The sequence below is a fragment of the Leuciscus leuciscus genome, assembly GCF_965113295.1.
Source record: "Leuciscus leuciscus genome assembly, chromosome: 4".
NCBI lineage: Eukaryota > Metazoa > Chordata > Actinopteri > Cypriniformes > Leuciscidae > Leuciscus > Leuciscus leuciscus.
In genome coordinates this window covers 47,777,213-47,792,496 of record NC_138728.1, presented here as the reverse complement: position 1 = coordinate 47,792,496, position 15,284 = coordinate 47,777,213, and the positions used below count along the sequence as shown (strand labels likewise).

Below are 15,284 nucleotides of genomic sequence, written 5' to 3'. Positions count from 1 at the left end.
ATACTAGTAACACTTTCGCGGATATTGCGTATCATAACAAGCAAAGTGTCTCAACTAAAAAAAATGCTGCGCTGCCAAAACGCTCTCAAGCGCCCATAGCTAAGTGTTTTCAGCAGAGTACCTAGCATTTTCAGCTGGCTAAAAATGCTTTGGTGGACACACGGCCTTAGACCCTCGTCCGAAGCAAGAAACAAGCAACTTGACGCAAGTGACGCAACGCGTTGTGACAACGACACCGACCTCAGATTGACAGAAATGTAAAAATAAACGTGAATTTAGGCAACTTTAGTTTTGTACACTTCATATTGTCATGGTAATTATAATCAAATGCATTTTGTTTTATTGACCAGAATATTATTGTAAGATATATAAGATAATTCTGACAGGTCAATTTAGCTCAAAGGAATTATTAATTAATTTATAGGGAATTCGAAAGAATCACTTATTACAACCGAGCAAATGACTCGTTCGCGGTTCATTTGAACTGGCTGTAACTATCAGCTCTGCAGCAGATATAAAATATCCAACTATAGTTAAATACTATTTGTTAGCAAGGTAACTTATATCAGCAGTTTAAGACATTAAATTTGTAAGCACATAACACAAGTAACACTTCTCTTTTAAAATACAAACAAGACTTTATTGATTATTCTAACACATAAAACTAATATCTAACACAAACTCACACACACACATTCATAGGAGTTGCAGAAAGAAAGAGAGTGAGGAAAGAATGAGTTTTAAGAGTGAGATGATGAAATCCCAAGTTTCTATATGCACTTATAAGACCTGACCTGAACGAACCATCAATCATTAATTTAACCCTTCTATCTTTTCTTAGGCGGGTTATTAACCCTCTGAGGTCGAGAAACGCGCCGACGCGTTTTGCTGGATTTTTTTCACATAGCAGCAACATAAACTTAAATTAAAAAAAAGAAATCTAAAAAAAAAATCTGTGATATTTCTACTTTTGTATGTGTCCACTTACAATCAAATCAAAACATTGTGCTTTTGTAAAATAAAGAAAATAAACAGGGTGTGCGTTCTGCCTCTCCGTCGCGGTGAACTTTTTTTTCTTGAGCACGTCTATAAACTGAAACAAAACTCAGCGAATACTTCTCACACATTTATGAGCCATATACCTTTATACACATTTAAGTGTGTACTTTTAAATGATCGGATTCAAACTGCAAACAAATATTCTCTGTTTAAGTAATTTGTATAAAACCAACAGGATGTCCAGTATCTCAAACGCTTGCTAATTACTTTTTAATTCGACACGCCCACTCGCGCAAAAGAGATTCACATGCAAATCTCCACATGGAACGCGAACGCCCTCGTTACCTCAAACACAAAACACCAAAACACTTCACAAGTCTCTGCTTTTCGTCGAGTTTGGAAGACGCGCTGTGAGCTTACTGGATTTACCTCAGAAGAAGAAGAACGCGATTTGAAGACAAGAAAGATGTAAGGTAAGAAATTCTTACTTATTAGTTTATGGTATTGTTGCATAAACTTCACATTGCAGTTGAACTGCTGCTAGATATATGGTGAATATTATACTATTTAGACCCGTGTTTCCTGTTAAATACTGATGGCGTTTGAATGTATCATATTTTGGAGCGCGCTGTGGGTTTGAATGTATCATATTTTGGAGCGCGACTGCGTTTGAAAGGAAAAATGCACCAAACATTAGGCTTTATGTTTTTACTATTATCTCGTTTCATATCATCATAACGAATGGAAACATTTGAAGTAACATATGATAATCAATATATTTTTCTCTAGCGTAGTTGTTCTTGAAATCTTTTGGAAGATTTAATTTATTGTTATTATTATTTTATGCAGCACTGCGTAGCCTATGCCTACAAGGCACAACAAACCTGGTGTTCATTATATATTGTTGGAAACGTGTGTGTGTGTGTATTCTGTGAATTTTTTAAATAAATTTTAAGCAGAAAAATCTAAAATCTATTCCCAAAATCGTGCAGCCCTATAGTTTCTCTTGATATCAGTATGTTCACAGTTTTTTCTTTTTTTTTTTCTTTCAGGGACCAGATGCAACTGAGTCCTGCTGACTTCAACATTCACATGAGTCTCTGTACATGAACATGGTAAAGTGAAAATCAAACACCTTGGAAATTAAAGGTATGTACAATGTTTTTAGGAATGGCACAAAGGTCTCTGTCTTTGGATCATTGTTTTCAATGTGCTCTTTTGTCATTTGTATTTTTGGATTGTGTTGTAAATAAATCCAAACAATCTAAAAGCCATTCTTTTTTAAATCTCCTCATTCTTTGTGCAAGGTTGCTCTGAATGACAGGGCCTGATCGCTCCTAATAGGGCAGTTAGGGGAGTGTCTTTGTCTTTCTCAGGTGTTAAAAGCTTACATATTCATGAGATGATCACGCCTCTTCGCATATGGCTTTATCACACAAAACACGTCTTAGAAATTTTAAATCAATATATTGTCTTATCTGAATGAGCAGTCAGGGTGATTTTCACATAGTTTTGGAGCAAATATTCTAGGCCATGTCATACAATTTTCAAAAGTATTGTGAAGAAATAATCAGTATGGGTTTCATGGCCTTATTTCAGTGAGAATTTTTTTTTTGTATTTTCACAAACCACGCATAAATGTCATTATCTCAAAACTACAAACTTTTACATACATGCTGCTGATATATTATTGTAGCAGAGTTTGTGCTGAATACAGTGTAATCAGACTTTAGCCATGAAAATGTCACTAGTAACAGAAAAAAACACAAATGTCAGAGCATGTCAGAACACCTCCAGAGCCCAGAAAACAGCTCAGACCTCAGAGGGTTAAATATATATCAATGCACCAGTTCAGCTTAAGAGTCTGGAGGCTACTTGCGTATTTGCGTTCCTTTTGGGGATTCCCTTTCGACGGTGTAAAAGGGGGTTTCCCGAGTTCGTTCGTGGGCTGGTGTCCTCGTGCCTGATGTCTGGGGCGGCCAATCACGTGGTGTGCTGGCGGATGAATGAAAGTCTTTGTTGAAGCTGGCTTTGCAGAAGAAACGTGGACCGAAATCTTGCCGCAAAACTTAACTTAGAACCGAGACTCACAACGGAAAAGAAAGGAAACTAAGAAAAGAAAGGAAATTGAGACGAGAGTAGGTGATGGCTTGAATGAAGCTGTTGAACCCGTTCTTCTGATCTTGATTTGGGTTCTTTTTTCTCTGCGCGTCTACATGGTTACTTGTCTGTCTGGTCTCTTCTCCCTTCGCGCACTTTTTCTAACCTTGTTGAGAACTCTTCTAACCAAAACTTTGTTCGTGTCTAAGATTTTAAACTCACATGTTTGTCCAGCCTCCTGGATCAGTCCTGACCAATTAGACACTGTCTTTATTTGTCTCATCGTAAATCATGCGTTATCTGTGATCTCCTTGCTCTCCAGCACTAACAGAGAGAACCGATGCCACAGTTTAGACATCATTAGTATTATAAGAATACGAAACATTTTACACAGATTTCAATCAAGCCATCTTTTGAATACAGAGCATACGATCATACTGATATGAAACACAACACACTTTCATTCAAACATCTAACAGTTATAACCATTAAATGACTTACATGGGATCTAAGCTTATTAAACATGCATATAAGTGGTAGAAACAACATAGAATTATGTAGTTGCATGATGTTTGATTATAAGTCCATCGAAAATTGTTCTGGGATGATTTTATGTATTGTTGTAGGTAAAATCTCAGTCTCTGTGGTTTGGAGAGATTTTACACCCTGGGTCATTCAGAGGTCCTTAAGAAGAAGGGGGTCTGTTTAGTATATCTGTCGTTTGGGTCCAGCAACTTCTGCTGTTATCTTGATCGAGCATCAAGCTGTGCCATCTCTGAACCAATCAGTCTTTCCAAAACTATCAAACGCTGACAACGTTCTTCCTTTAGTTGGTTTAGTTGGCCATAAAAGTTCCTAGCATAGTAGACAGGTTGGAGCCTTCTTTTATGGTTCTGGAATGTTGAGTTCTGTGTGCAGTTATGTTTGAACAAAACACCCTGAAGATTCATCTGTGTTTTGGTTCGCACTCAATCCTACATTATCATTTATATTTGTTTGAGAAGGGTACTTTTGATTAATTTTGAAAAAGGGCAGGGGCTCGAGCACCCAAAGCCCAGACAGTCCACAGTGATTTCAGTCAGTCCGCAGTGATTCCGGCAGTCCGCAGTGATTTCAGTCAGTCCACAGTGATTCTGGCAATCCGCAGCGATTTCCGTCAGTCCGCAGCGATTTCAGTCAGTTCGCAGTGATTTCAGATTTCAGTCAGTTCGCAGTGATTTCAGTCAGTCCTCAGTGATTTCAGTCAGTCCACAGTGATTTCAGTCAGTTCGCAGTGATTTCAGTCAGTCCTCAGTGATTTCAGTCAGTCCACAGTGATTTCAGTCAGTCCGCAGCGATTTCCGTCAGTCCGCAGCGATTTCAGTCAGTTCGCAGTGATTTCAGTCAGTCCTCAGTCCTCAGTGATTTCAGTCAGTCCACAGTGATTTCAGTCAGTTCGCAGTGATTTCAGTCAGTCCTCAGTCCTCAGTGATTTCAGTCAGTCCACAGTGATTTCAGTCAGTTCGCAGTGATTTCAGTCAGTCCTCAGTGATTTCAGTCAGTCCACAGTGATTTCAGTCAGTCCGCAGCGATTTCCGTCAGTCCGCAGCGATTTCAGTCAGTTCGCAGTGATTTCAGTCAGTCCTCAGTCCTCAGTGATTTCAGTCAGTCCACAGCGATTTCAGTCAGTTCGCAGTGATTTCAGTCAGTCCTCAGTGATTTCAGTCAGTCCACAGCGATTTCAGTCAGTTCGCAGTGATTTCAGTCAGTCCTCAGTGATTTCAGTCAGTCCTCAGTGATTTCAGTCAGTCCTCAGTGATTTCAGTCAGTGATTTCAGTCAGTCCTCAGTGATTTCAGTCAGTCCTCAGTGATTTCAGTCAGTCCACAGTGATTTCAGTCAGTCCGCAGCGATTTCAGTCAGTTCGCAGTGATTTCAGTCAGTCCTCAGTGATTTCAGTCAGTCCTCAGTGATTTCAGTCAATCCGCAGTGATTAAAATAGCAAAAAATATATATACAAGGATAGATGTTAACAAAATCTTAAAAGGTCAATATAAGCCTTCTCTTTAAATAATTAGGGCCCGAGCACCGATGGTGTGAGGACCCTCTTGGAATTGCTCTGTTTATTAGGGCCCGAGCACCGATGGTGAGAGGACCCTATTGTTTTTGCTCTGTTTATTAGGGCCCGAGCACCGATGGTGAGAGGACCCTATTGTTTTTGCTCTGTTTATTCTTCTTCTTCTTCTTCTTCTTCTTCTTCTTCTTCTTCTCCAAAGTGAATCGCTTTTTAGAGGGCCTTAACATGCTCGAAAACTCATGAAACTTTGCACACGCTTCAGAAGTGGTGAAAATTTACGTGTGATATGGTTTTCAAAATTGGGTGGGGCAAATTCTGTAAATTATTGCCCCCACATTTTGCCCCGGCTCTACGTTTCACGCACAGGTATGAAATTTGGTACATACATGTAATGACCCAATACCTACAAAAAAGTCTCTTGGAGCATAGCCCTATACACAACAGTAAGTGAGCTATTTTGAACTTCCTCCTAGATTTTGGCCATTTTTCGTAATTTCCTGATGTTGTACTTTAACAAACTCCTCCTACAGATTTCATCTGATCCTCTTCAAATTTGGTGAGTGTAATCTTAAGGCCTTTGCGACGTTAAATTGCGAAGATCTTGAGTTTTCGTCGAAGGGTGTGCCCTCGGCGGCCTGACAAATGTTTACCCAATTTCGGCCTTTTGGTGATATATGCATGATCAGATAAGTTCTCTGTCAATATTGCTTGCATTTCCGATGTTGCTAGGCAACCACCGACAGCCTGCAGTAACTCAGGCATACAATTTCCAATCTGTCCCAAACTTCACATGTTTGATAAGAGTCCTGTCCTGAACACATGACCATGCTCATTATGGTTATAGCAATAGCGCCACCTGCTGGTAGCAGGAAGTGTGGCAAATACAAAACCTGCTTGAAAAATCATGAAACTTTGCACACACTTCAGAAGTGGTGAAAATGTACGTGTGATATGGTTTTCAAAATTGGATGGGGCAAAATGGCTTAATTATTGCCCCCACATTTTGCCCCGGCTCTAGGTTTCACGTACAGGTATGAAATTTGGTACCTACATGTAATGACCCAATATCTACAAAAAAGTCTCTTGGAGCATAGCCCTAAACACAACAGGAAGTCAGCTATTTTGAACTTCCTCTCAGATTTTGTGCAGTTTTTGCCATTTCCAGACGTTGTACTTTAACAAACTCCTCCTACAGTTTTGATCTGATCCTCTTCAAATTTAGTGAGTGTAATCTTAAGGCCTTTCCTAAAGGCGCCCGGTGGCGGTGGCAGGAGTGCGAGGGCCCTTTTCATCGCTGCTTGCAGCTTTAATTAGGGCCCGAGCACCGATGGTGAGAAGACCCTATTGTTTTTGCTCTGTTTATTATTAGGGCCCGAGCACCGATGGTGAGAGGACCCTATTGTTTTTGCTCTGTTTATTATTCTTCTTCTTCTTCTTCTTCTCCAAAGTGAATCGCTTTTTAGAGGGCCTTAACATGCTCGAAAACTCATGAAACTTTGCACACGCTTCAGAAGTGGTGAAAATTTACGTGTGATATGGTTTTCAAAATTGGGTGGGGCAAATTCTGTCAATTATTGCCCCCACATTTTGCCCCGGCTCTACGTTTCACGCACAGGTATGAAATTTGGTACATACATGTAATGACGCAATACCTACAAAAAAGTCTCTTGGAGCATAGCCCTAAACACAAAAGGAAGTGAGCTATTTTGAACTTCCTCCTAGATTTTGGGCATTTTTCGTAATTTCCTGATGTTGTACTTTAACGAACTCCTCCTACAGATTTCATCTGATCCTCTTCAAATTTGGTGAGTGTAATCTTAAGGCCTTTGCAACGTTAAATTGCGAAGATCTAGAGTTTTCGTCGAAGGGTGTGCCCTCGGCGGCCTGACAAATGTTCACCCAATTTCTGCCTTTTGGTGATATATGCATGATCAGATAAGTTCTCTGTCAATATTGCTTGCAGTTCCGATGTTGCTAGGCAACCACCGACAGCCTGCAGTAACTCAGGCATACAATTTCCAATCTGTCCCAAACTTCACATGTTTGATAAGAGTCCTGTCCTGAACACATGACCATGCTCATTATGGTTATAGCAATAGCGCCACCTGCTGGTAGCAGGAAAGGCCCTTTCACACCGGATGCGTAACGAAAAAGCGAAACGAAAAAGCGAATAGTTCGTGTGCGAATAGTTCGCATCAAAACCATTCACATCAGCCGCGACGCGAATTTGCGACGTCTGTGACGTTCAGAGAGCTTCAACATTCCCAAACTTTCGCGCGAATCGCGCCGACAGCTGAGAAAACATGGACACTTCATCATCATCATCATCATCCAGTCATAGTCATAGCATCCAGTGAAGACGAGCTTTTCATTTTATTTAAAAGACAGAAAAGAAGGTTTTGGGTGCACCCAATCTTACAGAACAGAGAGTCTGAAGGGGAGTATGCTTTTGTGCACAGTTTTGTTTTTTGCGTCTTCAACTAAACACAGTGCGTTTTGTAATGTAACTACACATTACATGTAACACACGAAGTAAGTAAGTTAAAAATCATTCGACTAGAAACTGTAGATATCACACAAATAATGTATAGTATACTAAAAGCAGCCCTAAATAGTCTCACTACATTTTGTTACGTGTTCAAAGTAAACACGGTCTCTGTCTCTATCTTTGACGATAATAGTGTTAGCTTTGTATCCCAAATGTAGTTTGGCCTGCTAGCCTACACAGCACAGGACTATATGACCAAAACTATCACACAACAAACTCACAGTCAAGATAACCGAGTTGGTTGGCAATGCTACGCCACACATTGTCTTTCAAATCGTTGTCCTTGTAGTATGTGATTGGCTGAAGCCTATTCTGTCGCCGCAAAAGTAAAAAAAAAATCGACATCGAAGCGAATAAAATAAAAGTCGTTTTTTCGCCGCTGCGCTTTCGCGTTCGGTGTGGAAGCACTCATTACACACACAGCTGATCGAAAAATAAAACCATCGCGCGAATGATTCGTGCGTCAAAATCGCGTCCAGTGTGAAAGGGCCTGAAGTGTGGCAAATACAAAACGTGCTTGAAAAATCATGAAACTTTGCACACACTTCAGAAGTGGTGAAAATTTACGTGTGATATGGTTTTCAAAATTGGATGGGGCAAAATGGCTTAATTATTGCCCCCACATTTTGCCCCGGCTCTAGGTTTTACGTACAGGTATGAAATTTGGTACCTACATGTAATGACCCAATACCTACAAAAAAGTATCTTGGAGCGTAGCCCTAAACACAACAGGAAGTCAGCTATTTTTAACTTCCTCTCAGATTTCGTGCAGTTTTTGCCATTTCCTGATGTTGTACTTTAACGAACTCCTCCTACAGTTTTGATCTGATCCTCTTCAAATTTGGTGAGTGTAATCTTAAGGCCTTTCCTAAAGCCACCGGGTGGCGGTGGCACGGGTGCGAGGGCCCTTTTCATCGCTGCTTGCAGCTTTAATTCTTCTTCTTCTTCTTCTCCAAAGTGAATCGCTTTTTAGAGGGCCTTAACATGCTCGAAAACTCATGAAACTTTGCACACGCTTCAGAAGTGGTGAAAATATACGTGTGATATGGTATTCAAAATTGGGTGGGGCAAATTCTGTAAATTATTGCCCCCACATTTTGCCCCGGCTCTACGTTTCACGCACAGGTATGAAATTTGGTACATACATGTAATGACCCAATACCTACAAAAAAGTATCTTGGAGCGTAGCCCTAAACACAACAGGAAGTCAGCCATTTTCAACTTCCTCTCAGATTTTTGTGCAGTTTTTGCCATTTTCAGGCCTCGTACTTTAACGAACTCCTCCTACAGTTTTAATCTGATCATCTTCAAATTTGGTGAGTGTAATCTTAAGGCCTTTGCGACGTTAAATTGCGAAGATCTTGAGTTTTCATCGAAGGGCGGGTCCTCGGCGGCCTGACAAATTTTGATGTTTCGCCATGAAACAGGAAGTTGCTGTAACTCAGGCATGGAATGTCCAATCTTCCCCAAACTTCACACTTTTGATAAGTGTTCTGTCCTGAACACATGACCATGCTCATTTTCAGTTACAGTCATAGCGCCACCTGCTGGCAACAGGAAGTGGCATGTTTAACACTGTTGTGGACTCCTAATAACATATAAAAAAGTGCCAGCAAGTGCTAAACATGCTAACAACATACTAGAAACATGCTAAAACATGCTAGCAAACACTTAGCTAAGTGCTAACGCATGCTATTACTGCAATTAAATAGGAATTTGCTGTAACTCAGGCACGGAATGTCCAATCTGCCCCAAACTTCACACGTTTGATAAGAGTCATGGCCTGAACACATCTACATGAGAATATTCAGTTATAGTAATAGCGCCACCTACTGGTAACAGGAAGTGTCATGTTTAACACGTTGATGCCATTCTAGCAACATGTTAAAAATGCCATTGACTTCTAAACATGCTAGAAACATGTTAAACCATGCTAGCAATACTTAGCTAAGGGCTAAAGCATGGTAATTCAATGAAACAGGATGTTGTTGTTACTCAAAGAAGGCAATGTCCAATCTGCACCAAACTTCACACTTTTGATAAACGTTCTGTCCTGAACACATGACAATGCTCATATTCAGTTACAGTCATAGCGCCACCTGCTGGCAACAGGAAGTGACATGTTAAACACTGTTGTGGACATATAAAAACATATAAAAACGTGCCAGCAAGTGCTAAACATGCTAAAAACATACTAGAAACATGCTAAAACATGCTAGCAAACACTTAGCTAAGTGCTAAAGCATGCTATTGCTGCAATTAAATAGGAATTTGCTGTAACACAGGCATGGAATGTCCAATCTGCCCCAAACTTAATATGTAACATGCAAGAAACATGCTAGCAACACATAGCTAAGTTCTACAGCATGCTAGAAATGCCAAAGGAAGTTGTTGTAACTTAAGCATACAATGTCCAATCTACCCCAAACTTCACACGTTTGATAAGAGTTATCTCCTGAACACAAGTCCATGCTCATATTCAGATATAGTCATAGCGCCGCCTGCTGGCAACAGGAGGTGACGTTTAACACTGTTCTGGACTCCTAATAACATAAAAAAAAGTGCCACCAACTGCTAAACATGTTAGCAACATACTTGAAACATGCTATCAAATACTTAGCTACTGTAAGTGTTGAAGCATGCTATTACTGCAATTAAATATGAATTTGCTGTAACTCAGGCATGCAATGTCCAATCTACCCCAAAATGAATATGTAATATGCTAGAAACATAATAAAACATGCTAGAAATGCTAAAGGAAGTTGTTGTAACTCAAGCATACAATGTCCAATCTGCCCCAAACTTCACATGTTTGATAAAAGTCCTGCACTGAACACATCTACATAGCGATATTCCGATATAGACGTAACCCCACCTACTGGCAACATAAACTGACATGGTTAACACAGTAATGTAGTACTAACCACATAACTACTGTGTACTAAGCATGCTAGAAACATACTAAACATGCTAGCAACTACTATATATACCTCCTTAAATGCACATTGCCCAACCATGCTCTGTCTTCCTAAAGCCACCGAGTGACGATGGCACGAGTGCGAGGGCCCTTTCATCGCTGCTTGCAGCTTTAATTTGTATTGTGTTTTATTAGTGACACATTTGGGTAGAGAATATATTCCAAATCTGAAAATACAGTATGAGAACAATTAACTGCACAATTACTAGAAATGTTTACCTTGGATATTATACAATTTGCAAGCACAATTTGAGGAAAAAACAACAACAACTGTGAACCAATTTTATATATATATATATATATATATATATATATATATATATAATGTATGTATCAATTTATCCTGTTAAAATGTTTGGTTTTTTTGGCTCAGTCTGAACATGTTAAACAATGATTATTAAATCAAACAACAATATTGTTGATGATAAATGCTATAAATCCATAATTTTTTTTTCAAAACGCTATAAATCCATAATTTTATTCCAATTTTATTCCAAAAATTGATGGTTTGTCTTAAAAAAAAAAAAAAAAAAAAGTCAGTAATAAATACATTGGCATTCAGTAAAGTGTTGAATCCATAAAAAGTAGAACCTTTGTCCACTTTACATAAAACAAATCACGACATGACCTTGTGTGAGTGAGAGAGTGAGTGAGTGGCGTTCACACCAAACGCGAATAGATCGTCTGGCGCAAGTGATTTTCATGTTTAGTCAATGTAAAGATGCGTTTACGCACGTCTGGAGATCCTGCGGCGCGAATGAGGCGAATTGAGCATCTGGCGCGATACGCGCGAGTGATTTGAGGGTGAGAGAGCGCGCGCGCGAGAGAATTCTGATTAGTCCAGAGGATGTATCGCGTTTAGGCTAAAAATAGGTTTGGCGCTTATCGCGGTTTGGAAAGAAACTGCATCTTGCAGTACATTTTAAACAAGGAAATATAGCGATTTGGCATGAAACGTTGATGGAGCAGTGAATAGGTTCAGTACACAGCAAAATTACATTTTGGAAAAGAGCTCTTCATATATATATATATATAATTATTTAATTTTTTTGTCCTTGCATTCTTTCTTGTGGCTCAGTCACACACCTGAATGAAAGGCTCATTATGTATGCAGCCTCATTATGCGGGGGCATTGTCTCCTCAGGTGTGAATCACGCCCACCCGCATATTGCCTTTCCAAACAAAAAGTGTCTTACGAAATTTAAATCAATGTATTGTTTTATGTGAATGATTAGGCAGGATGATTTTCACATCATTTTGAAGAAAAAACTCGAGGCGACAAAACGCATTATTCAGAAGTCTTGTGGACACATATTTAGTATGTGTTTTGTGGCCTTATTTCAGAAATTTTCATTTTTAGTTTTTTCAATAACCATGCATAAACATTATTTTCTCAAAAATACAAACATGTACATACATGTTGCTCACATATTATGGTAGCCCTGTTTGTGCTAAATAGTGTGTAATTATACCTTTGCCATTAATACCTTTGCCATTAATATGTTTATAAGCAACTGAAAAAAGCACAAATGTAAGGGCATGTCAGAACATCTCAAGGACCCCAAAAACACCTCAGGCCCCAGAGGGTTAAAAGCATTATCAGAAAGCAAAGATACATTCAAATGCCAATAGTCAATTTTGCATTTCACATCCTTAACAAAGATAGCAACTTGTACAAGGCAATGAACCGAAATACCAACTGGGTGTATTGAACAACCTTTAAGTTCATTACTCTGAAAATCTATCAAGCCTAGCAAAAGACAAATGATTATCTTTAACATAAGTCCAAGTAACACTGAGTAGTATGAAAAAGCCTCCAAACATCACATAAATCATTTTAAGACTATTCTTACTGGCTCCAACATTTAATTCCCTTTTAATTTGTTCACTCGCTACTTTTTCTATCTGCTCAATGCCAGTGCGGCACAAACACTGTATGATGCGTGGGCTGAACATAACTTAGGAAGGAGGAGGATCCAAAATCAATTCATCTATCTATCTATCTATCTATCTATCTATCTATCTATCTATCAAACTTTAAACTACTTTTAAACTTCAAACTAATTTAAACTTCAGATTACTTTAAACTTCTTCAAACTTTCTGGTCCAAATTTTCTCAAGCCAACTAAAAGTTTGTCTCGACGAACTGTTTAATCTAGTTTATTATTAATATTATTATTGAGCATTTTCACATAGGTGAAATTAAAAACATTAAATAATTTATTTACTCGGGCTTCTTCCTTTAAATATCACAATCCAGACACTTTAATTGGAGAGTATAGATTTTCTGTAGCCATCAAAAATACATCTGTTTGTCATAATCGACCTTCTCACTAAAGCTGATCGTCTGTGAATCAATGCCTGGCCGACAGAAGAGCGGAAGTGTTGAACATTTACATGTTTACTTTCCACCTCTGTATATTTCAGATTGTAAAGAGTCTGTAAATTAATCTAAACTAAAAGCAGAATCCCTAGAGCTCGATATCATTATAATCCTGAAGATTAATGAAAGACTTACCGTGATGTGCTATTTGTGCCAGTGTAAAATATGTGTTGGCTCTCTGTCACCCTGTTTGAGTTTGCATTCTGTGCGCTGTCTACACGTTCTCTTCCTCTCTATGGTTTTCCTGCCTGCAACTTTGACACAAGCAGAAAACAGGCTAACACATGTATTGACGCATGTATCCTCTGCCCAACTGTATTAAACTGAGAAACAACTGAGCAGCAATCTGGTCTCTGTGTCTCTTATTTGGTTCTCCAAGTGCACTGTCAGGCTTCACGAGATTTGGAGGGCATTGCAGAAGACTGTAGATAATTGAATAAAAAGTCACGCTGGTTTGGGTTTTGTTCTCACTTTCACGTTTCATGTCTTTAATTTTGTAATTTACCTATATGTGATTCCCTTTTCCCTCATGTGTTCTTGCCATGTGCTCCTCTTGTGAATGTGTCATGTTAGGTGTGTTGGACATCGGCTGATGTAACCGATCGGCGACGTGAAGTCTGAAGACACTTTCTGCTTCCCGTAGTGACGCTCACGTGATGTTTGCATACTTTACCACAGCTTTACCTCAGATATCAACAACAAATAAACCCCGTCCATCTCCAGACATCAGTCACAGCAAGTGTCTCCAGGAATGGTTTATATTCTGAATTAAGTGATGAGAGTCGGCCTGTGGACATTTATCAAGAGCGCTGTCAATCACAACACTGAAATCCCCACCTATAGCAAGTAGAGAGTTAATTTACAGATGAAGTGTTTAGCATTGACATATCGGAAAACTAAAAAAACACACTTTTATGATTTGCAAGTTCCCAAAAGTTAAAGGGTTAGTTCACCCAAAAGGAAAGTTCTGTCATTAAAAACTCACCCTCATGTCGTCCCGAACCCGTGAGACTTTCGCTCGTCTTCACAACACAAATTAAGATATTTCAGTAATCTCAGATTTCATCAAAAAGATCTTCACAACATAGGACAGGTGTGTAGATCCCGAATGATCCCGACCAACCAGCGCGCTCTATTGCTGTGACGTCATCAGCGCTGAGGCGGCAGTCCTGGTGGATATAAATATGTATAGACTGAATACTCTTTAATTATTTAAATGGATGTTTATGTTTGTGGAATATATGTAATTATACATTGATAAGTTTATTTCTGTTGTATCATTTGTTACAGAAGCACACATGTACGCCCAAGTTCTTCAGTAAATAAGTAATATACTATATTACTACTACAATTACTATAGTAATATATATATAATACTACTATAATTACTATAGTAATCATCCTGGTCGATGACCCAGATCTATGGCCAAACAAATGAACAGACATTGAAAGGGAGATGATTGTCAGAAAGTTAGCAACAAAGGTTACACACATGTTGAAGGTGTTACGAACTGCTCCGAGACACGAGGGTTAAGATGCAAACGCAGCTTTTATTTAGGGGCAATCCTAAGGCGTAATCCAGTGTACAGGCAAAAGGTCAAAACACAGGTAGGCAGTCCAAACAAACCAACAAAGAAACAAACAAAACAGGCAGGGACCAGAGGCAAAAGAGTAATCCAGGGAACAGGGCAAGAAATCCAAATAAACCAAAAGACAAGAAACCAGGGAAAACGCTCGGAATTGCAGTGTAACACTTAAACAAGACTTCGCGGTGAGTGAATGAATGAACATGGTATAAATAGACTGAGACTAGCAGGGTGATGGGACACAGGTGAATGCAATCAGTGATAATGAGGTACAGGTGATTGTGATGAGTGATCAGAGATGATGAGTCCGGGCAGTGAGTATGGGAAATGTAGTCTGAGAGTGAACGTGAGTGTCTGATGTGGAGTGCCCTCTGGTGGCTCTCAAGGGCACTCCAGCTGGTGACCGTTACATAGCCCCCCCTTTAAGGAGCGGATTCCAGACGCTCCTAAATTGTCCAGGAGGGTGGTGGAGCGGAGGCGGACCCGGGGGCGGGATGGAGGGCCAGGCCCGTGGAGCGGAAGAGGACCTGGAGACTGTGGTGGAGCAGGCAGTGCAGGCGACCGGGGCGGAGCAGGCTCTGCAGGCGACCGGGGCTCTGCAGGCTCTGCAGGCGACCGGGGCTCTGCAGGCTCTGC

At 39.7% G+C, this 15,284-nt stretch overlaps 1 protein-coding gene across 3 annotated transcripts in view; it reads right to left on the bottom strand.

The window, feature by feature from the left end:
- Positions 1-13,497, bottom strand: part of LOC309496970 (NLR family CARD domain-containing protein 3-like) — a gene marked incomplete at its 3' end in the record, with an annotated part of 84,485 nt that extends 70,988 nt beyond the window's left edge. Inside the window, exon 1 of one of the 3 annotated variants that reach the window (XM_082167172.1) lies at positions 13,198-13,497. The remainder of the gene's footprint in view (positions 1-13,197) is intronic. The other 2 variants (XM_082167174.1, XM_082167173.1) reach the window with 2 other exon arrangements.
- Between the last annotated feature and the right edge of the window lie 1,787 nt (positions 13,498-15,284).